Here is a 25,077-nt window from a genome sequence, read left to right on the forward strand (position 1 = left end):
TTCTTCCACTTCTGCTTCCTCTTCATCTTCCTCTTCTTCTTCATCTTCCTCTCCTTCTTATCCTTCTTCTCCTTCTTCTCCTTCTTCCTCTTCTTCTTCCTCTTCTGCTTCCTCTTGGTCTTCCTCTTCATCTTCCTCTTCTTCTTCATCTTCCTCTCCTTCTCCTTCTTCTTCCTCCTCTTCTTCCTCTTCCTCTTCTGCTTCTTCTTCCTCTTCTTTATATATAGAGTTCAATGAAGACCAAATGCTTGTGATAGTTTGAAAAGTAACATATTTAAATTGTGCATCTGAACGCAGAAAAAATACATTGATCAGTACCGCCTTTCAGCCAAAACGCGCTACTGCTACACAGAAGTACATATAAAAAATACATTGATCATCAACGATCTTTTTGTATAGAATCTAAATCGTCAATAGGAATCTACCACCGATTTAAGAACCGGCGAAGACTCCTATTGCAGCCACCGATCCTACACATAGAGTTCAATGAAGACCAAATGTTTGGGATAGTTTGAGAAGTAACATACTTAAGGTGGTCAAATTCTTCTTAGGGGAGCGAGGTGGGACTAAAAATAGCGCCTGCCACAACCTCTTTAGTAACGGTTCGTGCCACGAACCGGTACTAAAGGTGCTGGCCGGGCACCAGCATCTTTACTACCGGTTCGTGGCACGAACCGGTACTAGAGATTCCCAAAGAACCGGTACTAAAGGTCACCTCCCGCCAAGTCATTTGAACCGGCACTAATGGGCGCATTAGTGCCGGCTCATATGTGAACCGGTACTAATATTTCTCATATTAGGTCCTTTTTCTACTAGTGACCCGATGTGAGACGGGCACGCCACCCGCAGCTATAGGCGACGGGGAACGTCCACCATGAGCGCCGGCGAGACCTGCATCCCGACCACCACCGTCGTCGGTTGGTGGCGCAGATGAGCGGTGACTAGATGGTTGACGGCGGCTGCGATGGGCTGGTGGCGCCGTCTGAGGGTCGAACAAGGGAAGGGGGAGAGGGGACTCGCCGCCGGTGCCGATTTGCGGCGGAGACACTGGCGACTGGGCTGGGTCGCGTGCGTGCGTGCGTGTTGTACTGCGTGTGTTCTGTGTTTTTTGTCTCTTACTGTGCTAGAAGTGGAGCGGCCGATTTACTTTTCTAATTTTTTATTTCTGCAGAAAAATTACATATTAATTAATCAGTTAAATAAGTGAGGAAAACGTGTATGAAACAAAATCACTATCAATATAACTATAAAATACTGAAAAAATTATGACAAATTTTTATTTGGAAAGAAAGTTAACTGTGTATTTAAAAAAACTGTCCAGTGTGTGTTTGTAAAATGCTCGTCGTGTATTTAAAAAATGCTCATTTGATACTTAAGAAATGTTCACAGTATATTAAATAATATTCAGGGTATATTGAAAAAACGTTCACCATGTTTGAAAAAAATGGTCATGATAAAAAGATAGATTTATAAATGAAATAACAGGAAAGAAAAGGCAAAAACCAAATAGGAAAAAGGGAAAAAATCATGAGCTTCTTCTTACAAGGTACAACACTTTTTACTTCCAAATAAAATCATGTGCCTCGATCAGATAGTCAGGTCATCACTTTTTACTTTCAAAATGGAGATGGTACCATCAATAAATATGCAGACAGATCAGTTTGCCAGCAAACGGGACAAATTAGTGTCTCGCATGGCAACTGCCATATATAAACTGCTGCTCCTATCACATAACAGTAATAAGTAATAACACAGGCCAAACCGTCCTCATATACAGATCAGAGAAGCCATATGTACACAATTGAAGTGCTCCATCATAATACATGAGATAGATAAAGAAACGGTCATTTTCACATATCCTCTAACCGGCGCGTCGGTACTGAACCGAATGGTGCATCAACGGTTCTTGCCTTCCGCCAATCACAATAATTCATACGTACCTCTGGAAGATAGTTAAATGTGCGAGTGGAAGTGAATCAAAGGATAGAAAGAAAAGATGACAATAGAGATCTAGTGGCGAAGCCACAGTATGAATGGTTGCACACAAGAAAACACATTAGTATGACTTCCATATTTAAAGGCAGAGCCCCGTTTTCACGAAAAAACACATTACATCTGTTTGGGATATGTATACCGAGGAATGTCTAAATTCGATAACAATTTGGAGTGAAATGCCATTAGTCCGCATGGTTAATTAATTAAATGGTTTCCCGCAAAAATATATACTAAATGGTAAGAAAGCAAGATATGAAGGACTAGCCCTCAAGTAATGTATTATTTACATTTCCCTTGCAAAGTAAATATTAAGCACCACAACGTATGCCTTCTATCTGAAAATCTCAGTGCCCTAACTCAAGCCCGGCATCGGACCTGTATTGTGGGCTAGATTTATTTTTGGATGTCTCCATTGCATACGATTTCGGTAAAACAAGATATAGGTGATACCTTGTAAATTCTTCAAACTTTTGAACATTTATTGAAAACACAAACATTTTTTCAAATTTGCAAACATTTTTTGTAAACATGAAAATTTTGAACGTTTCTTGAAAACGCAAACATTTTTTCAAATTTGCAAATATTTTTTTAAATGTAATTTTTTCCAAATTTTCTAGTATTATTTTTAACAAAACAACATAAAGAAAATAAAAATATAAAACTAACAAGAAAAAGAAAAACCAGGAACAAAGCAACATAAAAAAAACTGCAACCTCCCAGCTGGTTTCCCAAAACCGGCAAAAAAAGTGAGTTTGTTCCGATGTACTCCCTCTGCAAAACTAACTAATTTGGTGATCTAAACGGTGTTCCAGAAGGGTCCTAAAGCTGGAGTATTGTACCCCGTCTGTTTCTTTTCTTTCCTTTTTTTAATAATTCAAAAAATTCAAAAACTGTTCAATATCTTTAAAAATTGTCCTGAATCTCAAAAGATCTGCGCCATGGAAGCAGGCGTAGTTAACCAGAAAGACTATCTCGGTCACCCGGGTAATTCACCTCCAGAAAAATAAAGAGGAAACTGTCTTAATATTGTTCAGGTATTGTAGCTTCACTGTGCAGTTACGTCTTCACTCTCTCACACATTCATTAGTTCACATGTTTTGGTTGGCCAAAGGCTAGTGTTACAGTTCAGTCTCTTGCAAAAACAGTAGCCTCTGAACAGTTGGACTAGCATGAATGCATACTTCAAGAAAGGCGTGTGCCCTACACTACACTCATACGCTGCTCTGCTTAACACAGTCCTACCTTTATACAAACAGAATCTACATTGCAGAATATTAACTTGATACAAATAGAATCTACATGCACCACGCGTCCACCGTCAGCGCCACCTATTGTACTATGCACACGATCAGCGCACAGACTTCCCTATGTTAACAGTGTACCGTTGTATGTAATGTAGCCCAGTCGTACTCTGTTGTAACGTGCCTATTCTCATGGATCTCCAACGGTGCCATGGCCTTCGTGCCACTTGTATAGGGCACTCCGTTGGCTAGGTGTGTATAAATACCTGCTGTAACCTCTTGAGATAAACACAGAACGAGTTTCCTCGTCTAGCTTGGTATCAGACGCTCTCATGGCTCAGGACGGCACCTCCCCTGCCGCAGCCTCCTTCTCCTCCCCGGCCACCTCTGCGGCCACCGACTCCGCCGTCTCTCAGCCCTCGATCCCCAGCCTCTCCTCTGGCCTCTCCCTCTCCGGCGGCACCGCCCCGCTCGCGCCACCACCACCACCAAATCCTACTATTCCGGCGACCCTCACCACCCTCTCTGCCCCCCTCTTCTCCAGTCTCCCCGTGCCGGCCGCCATCGCTCCGCCCCCCACCTCATGGGGTATTTTGCCCCCTACGGCATGGCTCTGCCTCCTCCTCGACCTGGCTGGGTGCCGCCCAACGCGGCTGGCGTCCTCGGCCCTCGACCGGGCAGTCATGCACATGCCTACCCGGTTCTGCCGCCCGTGCCGTACGCACCCCCGACTCTCCATCAGCCCGCCCCGCCATCATGGGATCAGCTCGCCATGATCAACGCCTCCTACAGCAACTCCGGCCTCCCCAACACCGGCTCCGAGTGGTACATGGACTCCGGCGCGTCCTCACATATCACCGGCAATCCTGGTAATCTTACCTCGTCTCATTCTTCTTTAAAGCCTGCTCCCTCTAGCGTTGTCGTTGGCAATGGTCATCACATGCCGATCACCACCACTGGCACTACCACTCTCCGCCCTCACAATTTTACTCTTCGTGATGTTCTTGTTTCCCCTTCTGTAGTCACAAACCTGATTTCTGTTCGCCGTTTCACCATTGATAACCTTGTCTCAGTCGAGTTCTTTCCTTGTGGTTTTGTTGTGAAGGATCTTCGAACCAGGAAAGTCGTCATGATCTCCAGTAGCACCGGTGATCTCTACCCGTTCCTCGGCAATAACTTTCCCCGGCGCGCCGTTCTGTCCGCGACCACGTCCTCCTTCGAGCTGTGGCATCGTCGCCTCGGCCACCCCGGCGGTTCTTCACTCGCGCGGCTTGCCCGTGATTTTCTTCCAGATTGTAATAAGCATGACCCCTCGGTTTGTGAGGCGTGTCAATTAGGTCGTCAACCTCGTCTAGCTTTTCCTTCCTCTCGTAGCTTTACTACAGCACCCTTTCAGCTTATTCATTGTGATTTGTGGACCTCACCAGTTGTAAGCTTTTCTGGATTTCAATATTACTTGATTATACTTGATGACTACTCGCATTACTCCTGGTCTTTCCCGCTTCGCCACAAGTCCGACACGTCGGACACCCTTCAACACTTCATTACTTATGTCCACACACAATTTCACGTCGTCATTCGTAGCATGCAATGTGATAACGGTGGAGAGTTCATCAACGGCTCCTTACGTTCCTTTTTCTCCTCTCATGGCATCTCCTACCGCTTCTCCTGTCCACACACCTCCCCGCAAAACGGCAAAGCTGAACGTATGCTCCGTACCACCAATGACATCGTCCGCACTTTACTTCTTCAGGCCCATCTTCCCCCTATATTTTGGGTTGAGGCCCTCCACACCGCCACACACCTTCTAAATCGCCGCCCCTCTAGCTCCATTAATCATGTCACCCCTCACTTCCTTCTTTTTCGTGTCCATCCATCCTATGATCACTTGAGAGTTTTTGGCTGCTTATGTTTCCCAAACTTGTATGCCACCGCACCCCATAAGCTTTCGCCTCGATCCACCCGCTGCGTTTTCCTCGGCTATCCACTCGAGCATAAAGGCTATCGCTGCTTCGATCTGACCACTCGTCGCGTTATTGTCTCCAGACATGTTACGTTTGACGAACAAGTTTTTCCCTACGAGGTTCCCACACCACCCCCCACAGATCGCTTCGCCACACCGGACCCCCCCTCACTTTCCGCGTCCCTAGATCCGATTCGCCTCGGATCCCGTATTCCACCTCCTTCGGCTGGCCCACCTGCTCCACCTGCCGATCCGCCTCGTGCGCCCGTCCACCCTGACCCACCAGCCACATCTCGCCCCCTCCCACCTTCCCCCGCACTAGGCACACCCGGGCCCGCCAGCTCTCCCGTTGATTCGGTCTCCCATCCTCCCACATCCTCGAGCCCCGCGCCGCACGAGTCCACCAGCCCTTCCCTGCCAGGCAGCTCTACCTCGGACTCTGATCCCTCCTCCCCTTCCGCGCCCATCAGCCCAGACCGTGTCCCCACCGAATCATCCTCGGATTTCGGACCATCCACTCCCCACACGCCACCCATCCCTGCCCGCGCTGTTCCCGTACAACCACCCCAAAACTCACACACAATGCACACACGGGCCAAATCCGGTTATTGCATGCCACGCCGCCTGTTTCTCACCACCTCGCCCAGACCTGCTACAACCATCTCACCCATACCCGCCTCCTACAGGTCGGCTCTCAAAGACCCCAATTGGCATTGTGCAATGTTAGAGGAGTATAATGCTTTAATGAACAATGAAACTTGGTCCTTGGTTACTAAGCCTGCAGGTGTCAATATCGTGATGGGCAAGTGGATCTATCGCCACAAGTTTCATCCAGATGGCACATTGGCGCGCTACAAGGCGGGATGGGTTGTTCGTGGTTTCACCCAACAGGAGGGCGTTGACTTTGCGGAAACCTTTAGTCCGGTGGTCAAGCCGGCTACCATCCGCACCATTCTCAGCATCGCCACAGCTCATTCATGGCCTATTCATCAGCTTGATGTCAAGAATGCATTTTTGCATGGTCACCTCCAAGAAATTGTCTACTGCACTCAGCCGGCCGAGTTCGTTGACTCCACTCGCCCCAACCATGTTTGCCTCCTCCGCAAATCTCTTTATGGCTTGCGGCAGGCTCCACGCACATGGTTCTTACGCTTTCGGACGTTCATCCTGTCCCTTGGCTTCGTCGCCTCCAAATGTGACTCTTCCTTATTCATTTATCATCACGGCTCCACCACCGCATACCTCCTTCTCTACGTAGATGATATCATACTCACCGCATCTACACCCACCGCGCTCCACTCCATCATCTCCTCCCTCAAGTCTGAGTTTGCTATGACGGACATGGGCGACATCCATCACTTTCTTGGTGTCAACGTTACTCGCACAGCCGACGGTCTTTTTCTTTCGCAGCAACAGTATGCCCTCGAACTGCTTGACCGCGCCCGTATGCTTCAGTGCAACCCCGCACCTACACCCATTGACACGCGATCCAAACTTTCTTCCTCTGTTGGCTCTCCCGTTTCTGATGCCACCCTCTATCGCCGACTAGCCGGAGCTCTCCAATATCTCACGTTAACCCGACCTGATATATCCCATGCCGTGCAACAAGTCTGTCTTTTCATGCACGATCCGCGCGACGCTCACTTCCAGCTTGTCAAACGTATCCTACGATACGTCCGTGGGACATCTCACTTTGGCCTACAGCTGTTTCACTCCTCTACTCATGATCTCGTCGCGTACTCTGACGCCGATTGGGCCGGCTGTCCAGACACTAGGCGATCCACTTCGGGTTTCTGCATTTACCTCGGCTCCAACCTCATATCCTGGTCCTCAAAGCGCCAGCCGACGGTGTCTCGCTCCAGCGCTGAAGCGGAGTACCGTGCTGTTGCGAACTGCATTGCCGAGGCTTGTTGGCTGCGCCAACTTTTGCATGAGATACACCGGCCTCCCACCCGTGCGACCTTGGTCTACTGTGATAATATTAGTGCCACCTACCTCTCCTCCAATCCTGTCCAACATCAGTGCACTAAACATGTGGAAATTGACCTTCATTTTGTTTGTGATCGCGTCGCTCTTGGCGAGGTCAAAGTTCTACATGTCCCCTCCAGTTCTCAGTTTGCTGATGTATTTACCAAGGGCCTTCCCACGGCGATCTTCACTGATTTTCGACGCAGCCTTAACGTCCTTCCAGGTGGCGTTCCGGCTGAGGGGGGGGGGGGTGTTAACAGTGTACCGTTGTATGTAATGTAGCCCAGTCGTACTCTGTTGTAACGTGCCTATTCTCATGGATCTCCAACGGTGCCATGGCCTTCGTGCCACTTGTATAGGGCACTCCGTTGGCTAGGTGTGTATAAATACCTGCTGTAACCTCTTGAGATAAACACAGAACGAGTTTCCTCGTCTAGCTCCGTAGTCCTGCAGATCCAATGATTAGGGTGAGTTCAGACAAGTGTTTTCCGACATGATCTGTCTAACTAGTTACTAGGTTCCATGGCAGGATGTGTGAGTGACGCAGGGTGTCGTTCCATTGCTGCAATGTAAATATCTCAATCACGGGACACTGAGTGTGGCTGAATTAGGACCGAAAATCTCTGTCAGAAACGCAGGACACCTTCGCAGATGACGTAAAAAGACAGAGATCAGTTGATTCTTATCTTACCCCATCAATTCGAGAGAATCCTCTATCACTCTAAGTGGCACTAGCCGGACAATAATTCCAATTATCAGTCAGGATACAGTTAACACCAAATTCAGTCGAAAACCCTTTTCTTTTCCCCTTGCAAAATGTTGCAGTATGGTAGGCAGAGACGTAATGCAGATATGATCGGCGGCGCCATGAGCTCCTCGACGAGCTGGCACACGGCCCCCTTCTGGTCCATCCAGAAGCCTTGTCATTGTCGGCCACCCTGCTCTAGAACGGCGGCAAGAGGGGATCCTTCTGTTCGAGGACACCCAACCGACGTGGACGATCATGAAAACTTAAAAGTTACAATCTCGTTCCCCCTCATTGTGTTCATCAGGTATAACTGACGTCGGGATAGCCGCTTCCTCGCCGACCTTGAATCCCCCGAGATGCTCCTTCTCACCGTCTGCTGGGCACTCGACTGCATCTTGTGGTACAGTTAGCTAGACTTGTGCATCATCTTGTGGTACAGTTTGCTAGACTTGTGCATCAGGGCGTAAATGCACCGTATGAACTATGAACAGGCCACCAAGCTACAAGCAGACACGTGCACAGCAAAATTAACAACCTGGTCTCTCGCCTTCAGAGAACAGGACAAGCATGCTCCACCCAGCCAGCCTGATCCTCAAGGATGCATGGGTGGGTTTTGGGTTATATGCTATTCACCAAACCAAACAAACAATGACAAGTACTTACCTTGGAACTCCGTCTTCCATGCTAGTTTTGCATCTCAATGTTTCCCCTTGAATCGACGGAGAAGACTAAAATGGCACAAGCTGAAGAAACACCAACACATTCCCAAGTAGTCATTCATCACTTTTTCTCTCAATTTTCTCCCTCCCCAGCATGCCCAGAATTCTTCAGACTGATAGCACAATCAAAATATGGCAGTACCAGCACGGATATGATAGATCAGCAAATTATAAATCAACTTAGCAACTGACATAAACTGATATAAACTGAACAAGCCTTTCCTCCAGACATAAACGGATATGAATTAGTCTCTCAGGGCAACTGACATAAACTGTAAAGGCCTTTCCAAACTATCCTCAAATATACGGTGTGTAGATCATAAAAGCCAAGTCATGATAATTAAATTACAACACTCATTCTTGCCTTCTGCAGGGCACATTTATTCAGACTTACCTCCAGAAGATACTACGTAGTTAAATGTCTCTATGCTGTACAACAGAGAAATTTGTACATATAATGATAATGCCTGTAGATTTCAAACAGCAGGAAATAAGCAACCAGAAAGACCAGCTAGCATGCCCCCAAGGTCAGAAGCAGCAGGCTTTCTAGACCATCATGCAAGGAAAATGGTTTGAACTCTGAAGCAGCAGGCACATTGTATCAAGTATGAAACTCAAGTACTGCAGTACATCAAATATCTCATTACGGGTGTGAATGATAAAAGAGACCTCCAGTTATTACATCGTACGTACGTAAGATCACACAAGAGATAAAGATTACAGTCCGTGCAAATCAAAAGTGAGGCAGACTCCAGGAGAGGGCAGCAAAACAGGACAACACCAAGTGATGGAATAACGTGCAAATTAGACTACGGTTCTGGGAATTGTTCAGTCAATGGATGATAATAGCATGAAGGAGATAATCAACACCACGATTACAAAAACCATCGTCAGTGACAGTGGCACCAGAGGGCAGGAGGTGGTGGAGTGTGAGAGGGCAATGCGTGAAGCAATCAACAAAGCAGGAGACAAGACAGACCGAGGGGATCAACACCGGCCCGTGAAGTAGAAGACAGTTTGGGCTGTAGGATTAGCCAGCCTGAAGCACTCCACCTCGTAACAGGTAGCTGGAGGGCCTGCTATTAAGAAAAGTTTATAGTAAATGGAATATTTCAAAGATAAAAAAATTGTATTGAAGTGCATATATATTACGAAAGACTGTATATCTATGACAGTGCAAAGATGGCCGACTGGAGCTAATTTACCTTTCCGTTTATTTGTAGCCGGGAATCTAGATCACACTCTAAATTCCTTCCATCGGATATGTGCGATCTTTGGCCAACTTTCTCCATCAGGTGCCCGGCAGCTCTCCTTCAAGAGCTCACAACGCCATACACATATGTGCTGGAGGGAGGATGGCAAATCTGGTAAAGATGATATGTTGGGGCAATCATAGATGTCAAGATTCCTCAGACTGGAGAAGCACTTCATATTTGTTGGCAGGGAAGTCATTTGACAATTGCGGAATCTCGGGGTCTTGACCAATGTGAAGCTTGCGGATTCTTCAAATGAAACAAATGGTTCCTTGCATCCTTCAAGAGAGAGAGATGCTGGGACTGTGATAACTTCAGCCGAGAGCATGTTGTTGAGTATTACAGGGCTGCTAACATAGAGTGACTTCTGCACTTGAAACTGGGAGATACACTCGGCGTTGAGTTTCGGAACATCAATCAAATGTGCGTGGTGAAGTTGCAGGGAAGACAATCCTTCGAGCATACATAAATCTGGCAAGTGATTTAACAGAGGTGAGGCTACCAACAGATAAGCATGCGGTGCTTCTGCATCTGCTTATAAAGATATTATTCACGTGTGGCCAGTCAGCACAGAAGAAGTCAGCTGCAAGCACACAATCGCAAATACTAAGCTTCTCAAGGGTTAATGGCAAACATTCGGCTCCACGTTCCAACTCTAAAGAAGGGCAGGAACTCAATCTAACTTTTGAAAGAGAGGTAACAGCTCGTAAACCCCCTAAATACCTGAGACACCAGCAACCTCCGATGTACAAGTGACTAAGTTTTGTCAAATGTTGGAGGACCTCTTCTGAAGGAAGTGTAGTTAAAGTCATAATCTCTCCTATGGAGAACCAGTTGAGGGAAGCCAGGCCATTAAGGCAAACAGCTAAAGCTCCATCTGTAATACTGCATGAAGAAAGAGAAAGTCTACGAAGTCCTGATGGTGGAACCGGCGGTAGCCCAATGCTCCTTCCATACATGAACCTCATCCTCTGCTCGTGACAGTGTATCCATGCCTTGATGATATCCTCTTTTACAAATACTTCATCTTTCTCTCTTTCTAGAGCACATTCAAGGTTTTGAACATGTGACATATCATCAAGCATCAGCTGCTTCAGAAATGAATGTTTCGATGAGAGTATTCTCCTAATACCTGATCCTGAATCCACCCAGATTAAACCAAGCTGTGATGCCAAGTGGTCTGTCCTTGAGATATTCTCTCTCTGCTCTTGATGTTCCGGCTCATTGTTCAAAATAAATATAAGCAGTGGGCAGTTGGATATTGTTAATCTTTTAAGGCCTAGTGGAAGACAAGGTAATGTCTTCAGGTGTGGCATATTGCTGACGTGAAGTGAAGAGCAATTCCAAAAAACCTCAGTATTGGATGGTAGGCTTTGCAACGCGCTGCAAGCAACAAAGCTTAAAGATCTCAAATCCTCAAAATAGGAACCATCAAGTAACCAGCCTGCATATTTTGAAGATTTGTAACCCTCAATTGAAAGATTTTCAAGTTGAGGCGGTGGCATAGGCCTTCTAGAATCTCCAAATGTAAACTATCCTCTGCATTTGTGTTATTCTTGCAACTCCAAACAAGATGCAAGCTGCCAAGATTACTTTTCTGGCAGAACTTCGATTCTAAGGCTTGATCCTTCCCAGTGACATTCTCAAGATTTGTGACCCTTAAACTGCCATGAATCTCGTTCATGTCCCTCAGCTGTTGCAACTCATATCCCTTTTTCTTTTGCACAGAAAATTTCTCTAATTCTTGAAGAAAACTCATCACGGCATTCAAGACGCCGCAACTTCCTTAAATTAAAGAGTTTCTCCGGGAAACTCTCAACTTTCTCATTTAACAGAAGTAACTGCAAGTGGTAAAGAGTACACAGTGATCTTGGCAAATGAGAAATCAGTGTTCTGATGATGTTCAAATACCGAAGATGCTTCAATTCACCAACAGATTCTGGCAACTTACTACTGCTGTAAGATGACAAACGTAGTACACGCAACTTCTTCAAATTCTGTAGTATCTCATGAAAAAGGTCACTTACATCATCCATTAGGGGTCTATGCAGATAATAGTGGGGACATGATGTAGCTTGCAGATATTTAACTTGTGTTGCTTCATACTATCAACACGAACAGATAGGTATCGAATAGTGGCTGGTATTTCTGTCACCTTACCATCTTCCAATCTGAAGTAGTTCCCTTTGGAGAGTGATTCTGCCAGATCATGGAGGAGATCATGCATAACATAGCGTGTGCTAGCGTATTTCTCATTAAGTGGTTGAAAGAATGAAACAGAGATCATCTCCTTGAAGCAATCCCTCCCGATATCTTCCACTCTCTTGTTTTGGTTGCATGAATCAACAAGGCCCTCTGCCATCCAAAGATAAACCAACTCATCGGTGTCATACTTGTGGCCTTTCGGAAACAAGCTGCAATATAGGAAGCACCTCTGCAGACATGGATCTAACTTCTGATAACTCCACAATAGAGCTCTCATGGGCTCACTTAGTTTGTCAATCTTTATCGTTAGAGCATCCTTCCATGCGGCGACACATGTTTTCCCTTTCAACTGAGAACCCACAACTTTTGCTGCCAAAGGAGATTGTCCAAGCCTTTTAGCAATCTTCTCTGCACAATCTTCCAGCCTTTCACGCAACTGCAGATCCTTAATTTCTTGTCCTGAGAATGCATGGTGTTTGAAGAGTGCCAAGAACTGAGAATCTCCCATGTTTTGCAAAGGGCACACTTCTTCACAACAAAGAGCAGCTGGAAATGTATTTCGTCGTGAAGTTACCAGAACTTTGCTTCCCGTCCGTTGGGAAACTAGGGGAGCTAACAGTTGGTCCCATTCCCTCTCACTGCTAGGTTAAAACCAAACATCATCCAACACAAGCAGGAATTTACCTGATTTTTGCAGTATGTCTGTCAACTTGCGCTGCAGAGTATCAAGGTTATAAATGCGCGGACATTCCCCCCGAGATGCAGACTCAATGATCGCCCGTGTATGATGGCGGACATCAAGTTTGCGTGAGGTGCTTACCCACATAGTTACATCAAAATATTCCTTTACCCTCTTGTCATTGTAAACATGTTGTGCCAAGGTGGACTTTCCCATGCCTCCAGCTCCAACAATTGCCAAACCCGAGTACATAGATGTACTAGACTTGGTAGTTGCAGTTGTCTTGGTAAGTTGATCAATTATACGATCACGCTCCTAGTCACGACCAATCACTTTCAAAGGTGGTATTGATGTGGTCTCGGGAAAAGCAGCTGATGGTATGGCAGGGCTCTCTGCATTATAACCAGAACCAGCTGGTAAGCAGAGCAATTGATGAAAGTCCTTGGCTTCCGCCAAGATAGCCTTCAGTTCCTTCAGATGGCGAATTAGCGTTCTGTTCTCTGAGCTCAATTGGACAGCCTACTCGACGTAGCACGCAGAGGCTTCATAAAAGTGCTGCTAATGGAGGAGGCATTGGCCGGCAAGGAATCCTTCCCCTTTGTTTGGCGCTTCAGGAGGTTGTATTCATGCTCGTCCAGCAAGTCTTCAGCCATGTAAAAGCCTTCTTTGAGTTCCTGAAGCCATTTGTCCAACTTGGGCCTGTGGTTTCCCTTGTCTGCTGCTTCAATCAACAGCTCGAACTGTGGCAAAATAGTGCTCTCCAGTTCATGGAGCTCATGCACCATGTCCACTCCAAGGTATGTTGAAGCATTAGCAAGGAGCTTCTTCAAGGATGGCGATGCAGCCAATTTTAAGCTTACACTTAAGGCAGTACTAGCTAACACAACTTCCATTGGATTGCAAGGTTTATTTGTTGGGTGCGGAATGCCTGAATAAACTGAAAACAGCACTGGAATTGTGTCTGGATGCGGTGGTGGATGAAAAACCTGTTGAAGTAGGAAAACATCACGAGATAAATTAGACAGCTGCAATGGTGATAAGAAAACAGAAACCTAATGGCAGATCTGTAGACAAATAATACTGTTCTGTGAGTGGGCAATGACCTGACCTGAATAATCGGTAGACCAACAATGAAAGTGAGAAATTGTGAGGATATAGCAAAGGATGATCACCTGCTAGAGTGAGAATATTGACTGGTTGCGATAACAAAGACAAATAAAAACCAGATCAGCAGATCAAAGCAGAGGATAATACTGGTGAGCTTACAGAGCTAAAGACAGCACTGGAATTGCTTGTGGACGCACCGAATTTGTTTCTGGATGCAATGATGGATGAAAAGCCTATTCGAGTAAGAAATCACGAGCTAAATTAGCCAAGTACGATGGTGATAAGAAGAAAGAAACCTAGTTGCAGATCTGTAGACAATGGCAAAGACTAAGAATATTCTGAGAGTGGGGAATGACCTGAATAATTGTTAGATGAGCAATTGAACGTGCTTCTGGATCGGAGGCAGAAACAACCAGTGAATATAGCAATGGATGAACAGCTGGTGAAGTGGGAAATCACGAGATAGATTAGCCGGTTGCAACAAATAAAACTATCAAAAGCTAGATTTGTGGAGCAAACAGAGGAGAATAGTGGTGAGCTTACACAGATGAAGTGAGAAGCAGCGTCCTGGGAGCTGGCACAATGATGAGGCAGATAGTAGGAGCTAAGATGTGTATTGCAAGAGGATGAGATGCACATCCCCAAGCAGCAGCTCAACAAGAAAATAATAGGTCTGATCCAGCTACTTGCCTCTTTTTTTAAGTTTAGCTGAGCTGGACTTGCTAATAAACTAACTAGTAACCAACGCGGACACAGCTCACTGATCGATAATTAAGTACTCCCTCTGTAAACAAATATAAACGCGTTTAGATAACTAATTTAGTGATCTAAATGCTCTTATATCTGTTTACGGAGGGACTACATAAAGTAGGCTAAACGCGGCTTTCATGTTATGAGACGTGGACAGAGCTTTCTGTATCAAAAGCTTCAGCAGCGGATACTTAACTCTACGCCAGCTTGTAAACCCCATGGAGAACTAACCTCATGGTGGTGGTCTGATGGACATGGTGTCAGCCCATTGAAAACTTTTTCTTTCTCTCCATCACTGGCTCTTCATGCTTTTCTAGTTTCAACTAGCTATCTGTATCACGTGCCTTAGCCTGAACCACGTGGCTTGCCTCAGGAGATACATCGATCCCTTCACCATATTGTCAGTTCACACGTTTTCCCAATGGCATCTCTGTTCTAGTAGGCCAGCCTGATTAACAAAATCAGCATTAGTCCAATAATCAGCTACTCCCTCTGATCCAAATTAATTGTCGCAGCTCTAGTACAACTTTAGTACAAAGTTACTAAAGTTGTACTAGAGCTGCAACAGTTAATTTGGATCGCAGGGAGTAAATGATTTCTAACCAAATGTGGATTAGTATCCTACCTATTATGTAAAAAGAAAGAAGGAGCAGAGTCCAACCACTGAGGAGTCATTATTAATTTTGCACAATAAAGCGAATACCAAATAAAGAGACATAAAACTAATGCGAGTATGAATGTCACTAACTTCTTCCGAGGCCAGCAGGATGGTCCCAAAAGGCCTGAAGCTTGGAATAAGCCATTCAAATGGACGGGCACTTACGGGTACTTTTCCACTACCCTGCTTTACCCACTTAATTAAGCAGCACCCTACTTAATGGACGCGCACTTCTGTCCATTCCTGCTTTGTCCAGTTAATTAATTGCTATTTATCCTGCACACTACAATCAGAAAACAAGAAAGCATGCCTGTAAGTCAAGTAGTCCACCACTATAACCTTTACAAAAAGAATAAAACTCAGCGAGCAAGAATATGCCAGGAAGTAAATTTGGGTATCAAGGAAGGAGATCAAGTTCATCCAGTAGTACTGTAAAAAAGATCTGCGTATAGCGAAACCTTTACATTGCGACCCAAGTCACACAGTACAAAGCAGCCTTGAGACTAGCCAGGGTTTGCATCTGGCCCTGCTCCTGCTCCAGCATTAGGATTATACAGTTGCTGCTCCTACTCCCCTCCTCTGTTGACCCAAACAAGCAAACAAGAGATTGCTGGGGCATCTGTTGGGCGCACCACATATCAATACTCGGGTAAGAATTAAATTGAAATCCTTTTTGTATCTGGTAAAATTAAGGGCAGCATCTGAATGGACCCAACATTGATGTATCAGCCCTGTCTCACAGGATTCACTCTTGCAAGCAAATGGAACCGGGTAGATGACCCCTATTGTGATAAGAAGACGACAACTCAAGATGCTCACGGATGAGCACAAACACGCCCAGTGTGGAATGTGAATACACAACTTATTGAGCTGCTGAAGGTTGGTGCCTTTTGACAGTACAGTGTCCATCGATCAACCGTTGGGCACACGATACGCCGGTACTCACAGATCAGCTAAGAAGACAACAGCTCGACGCGCTTGCAGATCAACATACACACACAGTGTGAAATGTGAATGCACGTGCACCATATTACATTGATGAAGTTTCCGCGTCGGTGAACAATCTGTTAGCTCTAAGTTGGACGGTCCTTCTGTCAAGCCGAGTTTTGATGTATGGTGGTTTCAGATTCAAGCTATCAAGGCTAGTTTTGGACTAATTGTGGTGCCTATATCCACATTACTAGAGAGGAAAGGAGGGAAGTGGCCCAAGAAGAAATGTGCAGTGAGAGTATACACAACTGGTTGAGCTGAAGCCTGGTTGGTTTTAATGGTACAGCAGCAATCAACAGAGGTGGCACACATCTGTTGGGCACACGACGCCTCGATAGTCCTATAAGAAGTGAATTCCTTTTCATTTGGATCAAATGAAGGGGCTAATGAAAGGAAATCTAAAGAATTTTACATCCAGGGGCCAGGGTAGCAACCAAAACGACAGCTCCATCGAGCAAAAAGACCCAACATTGCTGTATCACACCTGCCCCACACGTCTCATTTTTTGCACGCAAATGGAGGCCAGACGACCCGGGATGCTCTGAGAAGACGACAGCTCGACACGACACGCTTATAGACAGTGTGAACTGTGAAATGCAAATCTTCCGCGCCGGTGAACAATTTGTTAGATCTGATTTTTTTTTCCGTTTTAAATGGGCCTGCTGCCGAGTTTCAGATTAAAGCTAACACAATGGGAATTTGTGCATCGGCGAACTAATTTTGTGAATGCTAAAAAAAATTTGCTGCCTAGATCCACATTATTGGAGAGGAGAGTTGCAAGCAGAAATGTGCACCTTTTCACTGTCCATGTTGGTATTAGGGGCAACTGGAGGGGAACAGGTCGGCCCCGCCGTGCCAGCGGCCAGCCATCTTCAGGCTTCGGGCGCCCCAGGGCCCAGGCACCGTTCTCGCCCAGGCGTCATCGTGGCCTCCAGGCGCCCACCACCATGAGCGCCCACATACATCGGAGGCAGCGTTTAATTTGGGGCTGGCGGCGCTGGTTGAGGACGCAGGCGGAGGTCGGTGGGGGCGAACAAGAGAGAGAGAGAGAGAGAGAGAGGACTTGCCGCCGGTGCCGATTTGCGGCGGAGATGCCCAAGAGAGAGAGTGACGTTTTTTTCTAGCGTGCAAAGAGAGCGAGGACGAGAGTGGCATGGGCACTGGGCCAAGCCCAAATGGTCCTGTGTTTTCTCTCTTGGCATTTTCAGCCATATTTAGTTGTTTTATTTTATTCTAAAACAACAAAAAATAGAAGCGCAATAGTAAGAACCTCGCAGATTCACATAGTGATAACATGCTGTGCTAAAAAAATGAACATAATAAGAACCTCGCAGATTCACGCTTTACTAAAAGACATCATGAAAAAAAAATATATAACATAACACACACACACACACACACACAAATCACAAAACCATGGAGGTTGTTAAGCTACTTGTCATCACTAAACTGTAAACTCGTGAACTCTTGTCCACAAGTCGGCAACTCCTACAAATAATGTGCTATTCAAATTATCAGCCAATCATGTACACTAATAAACGAAGTATCTTAAGCCTTGGGGAATGAATGTTGTTGATCAAACATCCAAATGTTTTGCTTCATGAACATCCTAGTTTAAATAATCAGCAAACCATGTGTGATTTTTGGGAGCAGTTATTTTAGGGGCTGTTGACCACACAAAGAGGTGTAATCAAAGGAAATTTTGTTAATCAAATGCACATATGCACCCACACTCATATGCAACTACAACGCAGTGGTTCAAAGTTTTTTATTTTTGTTCTTTTTTTAGATAGAGTTTATTTTTCCTCTTTTATAGGAAAACATGGGTTTGATAGCATTAACGCATCCAGGTTCTGCAATTAGTTTCCAGCTGCCATCATCCATCACAATTTCTCCAGCACCATATTGTTTGTATACACATTTCAATGCTAGCACCAGAAAAACAGAGCAATCATAAAAGGGGAAACAGCAGACCAACAGTTATCTGCTAACAGGCTCAGCCATGCCATAAACCGTCGACCTATATAGATCAGACAACCATATGTATAAAACTAGGGTGCTTGTTCAGAATACATGCGATAAATAAACAAAGTAGGGAGTGATCATTTTTACATACCTCTAACCAGCCAGCCGGCCGCTACTGAACCCAATGGGGCACCAACAGAGTATGAAGTATGAACCTCTTCTTACGTTTTCGCCGGTCAACATTAATTCAGACGTGGCTCAATCAAAAACAGAAATCTGCAGATCTGAAGCAGCAGGCTTTCTATCTACTCCCTCCGTTCCTAAATATAAGGTGTATTAGTTTTTCAAAAAGTCAACTGTTGTCTATGTTTGACCAACTTTACAGCAAAATATATAAATATTTATAATACTAAATATATAAAGTGTAAAAATATAGTTCATGATGAATCTACTGATAATGATTTGGTATTCTAGATATTAATATTTTTGTCTATAAACTTGGTCAAACTTAGAGAAGTTTGACTTTTTGAAAAAATAATACACCCTATATTGAGGAACGGAGGGAGTATATATGCAAGTGCACATTCATACTACATGAGGCAAGTAAACAGAGCAGGGAACGCACAACTAGAAAGACCTTCTAGAGCATGCCCTGCAGATCTGAAGCAGCAAACTGTGCCGGGTATGAAACCCAAGAAAAGCTTCATCATGCAAGAAAAATGGCCATGGCACATGGCAAACTGTGCCAGGTATGAAACCCAAGTACTGCAAATACATAACCATTACTCGTTACGGGAGTGAATGATAAAGAGATCTTCAGTTACATGTCGTAGGATAACGATCGCAATCCAGTATAAACAAAAAATACAACATACTCCAGGATAGTGTAGCAGAACAGGACGATAATAAAAGGATGCATATTAGACACTACTTTGGGTCCAGTTAATGGATAATAGCCTGAAGAAAAACATAACCAACAACACGATTGCAAAAACCACCATCAGTGATTGTGGCACCAGAGGACAGTAGGTGGTAGAGTGCGAGAGGGCAATGAATGAGCCAATCAGCAAAGCAGAAGGACAATCCCAGGGGATCACAACCGGCCGGTGAAGCAGGAGACAGAGTCGAACTGTACGACGAGCCAGCCTGGAGTACTCAACCTTGTAACAGGTTGCTGGAGCCTGGAGCGAAGACATCACTTGGTTAAATTTCCTTTATGGCCTACTACAAAATTAAAGTAAACAAATGAAAAAAAAAACTTTGACAGAAAGGGCGTATTTGAAAGATAGAAAATTAAACAAAATGCATATATACAAGGAAAGGCTACATATATCTTTGAGAGTGCAAAAGTGGAGTACGGGAGCTAAGTTACCTTTTCGTTTATTTGCAGGTGGGAATTTGAATAACACTTTATCTAATGTTCTTCCACCGGATATGCGCAATCTTTGGCCAACTTTCTCCATCAGGTGCTTGGCAGCTCTCCTTTAACAGCTCACTGCAATCCCATATGCATATCTGTTGGAGGGACGACGGCAGATCCGGTAAACATGATATGTTGCAGCAGCAAGTGATCAAGAGATTCTTCAGATTGGGGAAGCGCTTCAGATTTGTTGGCAGGGAATTCATTTGACAGTCACGGAATGACAGGGTCCTGACAGATGTGAAATTTACGGATTCATCTAATGAAATGAATGGTTCCTTGCATTCGTCAAGAGAGAGAGATGGTGGAACTGTGGAACCTTCAGCTGAGAGTATGTTGTTGAGTAGTGCAGAACTGCTAACTTGGAGTATGTGGTTGACTCGAAACTGTGAGATACACTCAGGGATGAGTTTCGGAACATCAACCAAATGTACCAAATCAAATTTCTTGGTAGACAATCCTTCAAGCGTACATAAATCTGGCAAGTGATACAGAATGAGTGCACGAAGAGAGGTGACGCTACCAATAGAAAAGCTTGCGGGGCTTCTGCAGTTGTTTATGCTAATATAGTTCACTTGTAGCCAATCAGTACAGAGGAAGTCAGCTGCAAGCACGCAGTTGTATATACTGAGGCTCCTAAGGGATAATGGGAAGCATTCTGCTCCGCGTGCCAACTCTAAACAAGGGCAGGATCCCAGTCCAACTTCTGAAAGGGAGGTAGCAGCTCGTAAGCCCCCTAATGACCTGAGACACCAGCTATCTCCGATGAATAAAGAGTCAAGTTTTGTCAAATGTTGGAGGACCTCTTCTGAAGGAAGTGTAGTTAAAGTCATAATCTCCACCAAGACCAACCTTTTGAGTGAGGCCAGGCCATCAAGGCAAACAGCTAAAGCTCCATCTGTAATACTGCATGAAGAAAGTTCAAGTTCACAAAGTCCTGATGGTGGAACCAGTGGCAGCCCAATGCTCCTTCCATAGATGAGTCTCATCCTCTGCTCGTGACACAATATACATGCCATGATGACATCCTCTTTTACCAATACTTCATCTTTCTCTCTTTCTATAGCATTTTCAAGTTTTTGAACATATGCCACATCTACATGCACAAATATCATCAACTGCTTTAGAAATGAATGTTCCTGTGAGAGTAGTCTCGTAATATCTGATCCTAAATCTAACTCCCAGATTAAACCAAGTCATGATGCCAAGTGGTTTGCCATCATGAAATTCTCTCTCTTATCATCATGTTCCAACGCATCGTTGGAAATAAATACAAGCAGTGGGCATTTGTGTACTAGTAATGTTTTAAGGCATAGTGGAAGACAAGGTAATGTCTTTAGGTTTGGCACATCTCGGAGGACAAGTGAAGAGCAATTCCTATATAGTTCAATATTAGATGGTAGTCTTTGCAAAGCACTGCAATTAACAAAGCTCAAAGATTCCAAATTCTCAAAATACGAACCATCAAGTAACCAGCCTGGGTATTTTGAAGATTTGTAACCGTCAATTTCAAGATTCTCAAGTTGAGGCGGTGGCATCAAGCCTTCTAGTACCTCAAAATGTAAACTATCCTCTGAATTCGTTTTATTCTTGGAACCCCAGACAAGTCGCAAGCTGCCAAGATGAATTTTCTGATGCAACTTTGATTCTAAAGCTTGATCCTTCCCCGTGCCATTCTCAATATTTGTGACACATAAACTGCCACGAATCTGGTTCATGTCCCCTAGTTGTTGCAACTCATATCCATTTTTATTTTGTACAGAAAATTCCTTGAGTTGTTGAAGTGAAGTTAGCATGCCAATGTTAGGAATTTGAGGCAGTGCTTCTTCGCTTGACGCGTATATTGTATCATCATGACATTCAAGATGCCGTAACTTTCTTAAATCACACAGCTTCTCAGGCAAACTCTCAACTTTGTGACTAAAAAGAAGTAACTGCAAGTGGTAAAGAGTACACAATGATCTTGGCAATTCAAAAATCAGTGTTCTGATGATGTTCAAATACCGAAGGTGCTTCAACTTACCAACAGATTCGGGCAACTTACTGCTGCTGTAAGATGTCAAATATAGTACACGCAACTTCTTCAAATTTTGTAGTAATTGATTAAAAATGCCACTTACATCTTCCATAAGCGGTTCTATGCAGATTATAGTGCGTAAATGATGTAGCTTGCATATACTTTGCTTGTGTTGCATCATACTACCAACACAAACAGATATATGTCGAACAGTGGATGGAATTTCCATCACCTTATCATCTTCCAACCTGAAGTAGTCTTCCTTGGAGAGTGATTCTGCCAGATCATGAAGGAGATCGTGCATAACATAGCATTTCTCATAAAATGGTTGAAAGAACGAAACAGAGATCATCTCCTTGAAGTAATCTCTCGCAATATCTTCAACTCTCTTGTTTTGATTGCATGAATCTATGAGGCCCTCAGCCATCCAAAGATGAATCAGCTCATCAATGACATACTTGTGGCCTTTTGGAAACAAGCTGCAGTATAGGAAGCACCTATGTAGACGTGGATCTAACTTATCATAACTCCACAACAGAGCTCTCATGGGCTCACTTAATTTGTCAACCTGTATGGTAAGAGCATTCTTCCATGCCACGATATTTGTTTCCCCTTTCAACTGGGAACCCACAACTTTTGCCGCCAAAGGAGATTGTCCAAGCCTTTTAGCAATCTTATCTGCAAAATCTTCCAACCTCTTGCGCAACTGCGGATTTCTGATTTCTGGCCCAGAGAATGCATGGTGTTTGAAGAGTGCCAAGAACTGAGCATCTGCCATGTTTTTCAGATGACACACTTCTTCACAACAAAGAGCAACTGGAAATGTATTCCTTCGAGAAGTTACCAAAACTTTGCTTCCCGTCTGTTGAGAAACTAGAGGAGCTAACAATTGGTCCCATTCCCTCTGATTGCCAGGTTCAAACCAAACATCATCCAACACAAGTAGGAATTTCCCTGATTCTTGCAGTATGTTTGTCAATTTGCGTTGCAGAGTATCAAGGTTATCAATGCGTGGGCATTCCCCCCGAGAGGCCGACTCAATGATCTCTCGTGTATGACGGCGAACATCAAGTTTGCGTGAGATGCTTACCCACATTGTCACATCAAAATATTCTTTTACCCTCTTGTCATTGTAAACAAGCTGTGCCAAGGTGGACTTTCCCATGCCTCCAGCTCCAACAATGGCCAAACCTGAGTACATAGCAACACTAGACTCAATAGTAATAGTAGTTGTCTTGGTAAGAAGATTTATTATACAATCGCGATCATTATCACGACCAATTACTTTTAAAGGTGGAAGTGATGTGGTCTCAGGAACAACAACTAATGTTTTGGTGGGGCTTGCTGCATTATAACCAGCTGGTACGCAGAGCAGTTGACGGAAGTCCTTGGCTTTCGCCAGGTGGTCTTCAGTTCATTCAGATGTTGAATTAGCTTTCTGTTCTTAGAGCTCAGATTGGACAACCTGCTTGATGCAGCACGCAGAGGCTTCATTAAAGTGTTGTTGATGGAGGATGCATTGGCTGCCAAGGAATCCGTCCCCTTTGCTTGGCGCTTGAGGAGGTTGTATACATGCTCGTCCAGCAGTCTTCAGCCATGTAGAAGCCTTCTTTGAGTTCCTGAAGCCATTTGCCCAACTTGGGCCTGTGGTTTCCCTTATCTGCTGCTTCAATCAACAGCTCGAACGGCGGCAAGACAGCGGTCTCCAGTTCATGGAGCTCACTTTCGATATCCACTCCAAGGTACGTTGAAGCATTTTAAAGGAGCTTCTCTAAAGCCGGTGATGCAGCCAATTTTACCGAAAAAGGCTTTCGCCCAGCTTAATATATAAAGCACCGATCCACAAGCATCACTATACAAACTCACGCCACCACCACACACGACACACACACCCAAGACAAGATACAAGGGTGCCGAGCACCGCCACACCACCCCAATGACTACCAAGCCACTACAAATGCGCGAGGATGATCCGCTTGGAGCCAACGGAGACCTCCAATCCTCCGAGGAGAGGTGAGATGGTAAACGACAGAACAAGGACTCCAATATATGATGGTGCCTCCTAGAAGGTAACGACCACTGATAGCCGTCACCATCCGATCCCAAAGATCGAGTTTTCACTTGGAGCAACTCGAAGGAGTAAGGGCACCGCGATGGAGCCTTCATGAAGGATACGCTGTCCACAGACACCGCCGCCGTCGGCCAATTCAAGATTGGGCAAGTGATGTACCCGGCACACCCACCCCTCCGACGCATCCTAGTTCCGCAAACCACCAACGGCCATCCATGCGTGTGGTCATGGCCGCTCGCCCGCACCCGAGGCGCAAGTTCCAGCCACAAACGCCGTGCCTCCCGTCGCTAGGGCCGCCGCCCTGCATCTAGACACCCCGAAGACTGACCAAAGTGACCGGCTTTGGGCCAAAGGGCACACTCGGCCGAAGAAACCGCAGCATACGTCCCGCCTCGGACAACGCCGGAGCCGTGTCAGCCCACACAAGGCCCGGGAACGGGGAAGGAGGGGGGCGGACGCACCCGGGCCGGCACACCCATGTGCCATCGATGGGTGGCCCGATCTCGTCGGTGCCTCCCATCCCTCTAGCCTGTCTCCCCACCGGACACCTCCTGTGTCGCCCCACCTCGGAGGCGAACGCAGCTCCACGCGAGGCCACCAACATACACCCGTCCACCAGCAAGAAGAGAGCCGAAGGGCCGTTGCCAATCGCAAAGGAAGCCCACCGAGGAGCCCAACTGCGCTGCCTACCGTCGTCCAGCCGCTGTAGCCTCCGGATTCCGGCCGGCCCGCCCACCGGCCAGCCGCTGCTCTGGTGCACCACCACCCGCCATGGCCATGGCAGGGGCGGAGACCAGCAGCCTGCGGCACCCTCGGCCCGCACCGCTCGGCCCCAGATCTAGCCTCGACCTCGCCAATCCCAGCGACCAACGCGTGCCCTCTACCACCGTCGACCAGCCCCGGCGCACCGTCATGCTGCTGCGCCCAGTGCCTAGCACAGCACCCAGGCCCGGGTGAGCCACCCCCCGCCTCGCCACCCGCACGAGGGGAAGAGAAGCACCCCGCCGCCGCCGACCAGGCCGGGCTTCGCCCAGATGCGCCCCCTGGCGGCGGCGAGGGAGAGGAGGGGAGGAGGGATGCCCCAACCATCTTCGCGTATTTGGGTGTCTTTGTTACCCCAATGTCTCTGCCACCGCCGAGCACAAGCTCTCCCCACGCTCCCTACCCTGTGTGTTTCTCGGCTACCCCTTAGAACACAAAGGATACCGCTGCTACGACCCCACATCGCGTTGCGTCATCGTCTCTCGTCATGTTATTTTTGATGAGACCATCTTCCCGTACGTGCCTCCCACAAACCGGTCCACAAACCAGTCCTCCGCAGCGCATCC

The 25,077-nt window shown here is 45.9% G+C and overlaps 1 pseudogene; it reads right to left on the reverse strand.

Moving 5' to 3' along the window:
• Window positions 1-9,270: 9,270 nt before the first annotated feature.
• Window positions 9,271-24,838, reverse strand: LOC119284368 (annotated as a pseudogene).
• Window positions 24,839-25,077: the final 239 nt, after the last annotated feature.

The sequence above is a fragment of the Triticum dicoccoides genome, chromosome 4A (assembly GCF_002162155.2).
Source record: "Triticum dicoccoides isolate Atlit2015 ecotype Zavitan chromosome 4A, WEW_v2.0, whole genome shotgun sequence".
NCBI lineage: Eukaryota > Viridiplantae > Streptophyta > Magnoliopsida > Poales > Poaceae > Triticum > Triticum dicoccoides.